The 1938-nt window shown below is 34.9% G+C and overlaps 1 non-coding gene across 1 annotated transcript; it reads right to left on the bottom strand.

Moving 5' to 3' along the window:
- Nucleotides 1-354: 354 nt before the first annotated feature.
- On the bottom strand, nucleotides 355-461 carry LOC111765398 (U6 spliceosomal RNA). Its single transcript, XR_002797756.1, has one exon. It is a non-coding gene; the product is annotated as a U6 spliceosomal RNA (small nuclear RNA).
- Between the last annotated feature and the right edge of the window lie 1477 nt (nucleotides 462-1938).

Genomic DNA, 1938 nt, shown 5'->3' on the forward strand with positions numbered 1-1938 from the left:
TTTGTATGATTTTGATCTTTCTGAATTCATTAAGCCTTTCTTTGTGGCCTAGCATATGGTCTATCTTGGAGAATGTTCCATGTGCGCTTGAGAAAAATGTGTATCCTGTTGTGTTTGGGTGTAATGATCTATATATGTCTATTAGATCCAGCTCTTCTAGTATACTGTTCAAATGTTTTGTTTCTTTAGTGATTCTCTTTTGAGATGTTCTGTCCAGAGTTGATAGTGGTGTATTAAAATCTCCCACTATAATTGTAGATGCATCTATTTTTTCACTTAGTTTTTCCAGCGTTTGTCTCACGTATTTAGAGGCACCCTTGTTAGGAGCATAAATATTTATGATCGTTCGATCTTAAAAATATGGAACGCTTCACGAATTTGCGTGTCATCCTTGTCCAGGGGCCATGCTAATCTTCTCTGTATCTTTCCAATTTTAGTATATGTGCTGCCGAAGCGAGCACCTTAATTTTCTTTGTTTTTGACCATCTTGACTGCTTTGAGGAGTCCTGGTCAGGTATGTTGTGGAATGACCTTCCATGGAAATTTATGCAATGTTTTTCTCATAATGAGACTGGGATTATGGGTTTTGGTGAAGGAGACTACAGAGAAAGAATGGCTCTCTCATCTTATCATAACAAGGTTACATACTTTCAGCATGACTAATCACTGTTGATGTTGACCTTGATCAACTGGTTTGGGTAGTTTTTGTCAGATTTCTCCACTACAAATGTACTCTTCTTCCCTTTCGTCCTCTTTTTTCCATACTGTACTATTTGGAAGGAAGTCACAATGTGCAGCTCACACTTAAGACTACAGAGATATGCCACCACTCTTTGAGAACTATCTACATAAATTATTTAGAATTCTTCTTCACTAGAAATTGGTCTCTTCTCTCCCTTTTTCTTTTCTTTTACTTATTCATTCATTTGTTTATATCAGCATAGATTCCTGGATATTTATTTTATGTTTTTAATGCAATCTTATTTTATTGCTCAAATTGTTAAAACTTTGGCCATTAGGAACTCTTTCAATGGGCTTCTTTATGACTTAGATATATCCCATCATTATGCATGTGTTGTTTTTTCCACTTCCATACTTACTGGCCCTATAAGTTGCTCCAGACTCATCTTATGTATATCCTGTCCCAGTCATAGAATCAGACAGTCTTCAAAGGGACTGTGCCTCATTTTATTGGAAGATAGGATTAGAAGCCAAGACCTGGGTTCTATATGTCCTCATTGATACTGAAATACCTTTCTTTTGACTCTCTCAGCTGACACAGAAAACACATATAAGTATGTATACTACGTATGTGTATATACACATTTATTTATATATAGACATCATATCTTTATTAAGATAAAAATAAGTTGATATTAATGTCTCCAAATAATCTCCTACCACCTGAATCTTTCTAATCTACCATTGCTTCAATGTAAATTCTCTCTCTGAAAGTGTGAAAGCTGGCTCTCACCAACCACGGTCCTTATATGTATGTCTTCAATTTCAATACACAGGTATAACTGGATCATAATTGTTAATACATATCCCCATGGAAAACGACTTTTCCAGCTAGTGTATAGTCATATACAGTTTGTTTTGCCTTTAGTTTTACAGACTCCACTCATCTCCATACTTAGGTCAGTATCTTTTCCTCCCCACACCTTTCAGGGAAATTGTTTCATATATTTGTAATATGGTTGGATTGTTTTCCCATATTTTGCATTCCACCCTGGGCTCCTCCTGATTTCCTAAATAAGTTTTGTTTTCTGTTCTTAATTTTCATACATTAAAGTTCAATCATTGTGCTATAAATTTCTGTGGATTTTGACAAATGCATAATGTCAAAGATACAATTACACAATTACTCTATAAAACAGAATAGTTTTCCTGCTCTAAAAACTCACTTGTGGTATACCTATTCAATCATTCTTCTAT

The sequence above is a fragment of the Dasypus novemcinctus genome, chromosome 12 (assembly GCF_030445035.2).
Source record: "Dasypus novemcinctus isolate mDasNov1 chromosome 12, mDasNov1.1.hap2, whole genome shotgun sequence".
NCBI lineage: Eukaryota > Metazoa > Chordata > Mammalia > Cingulata > Dasypodidae > Dasypus > Dasypus novemcinctus.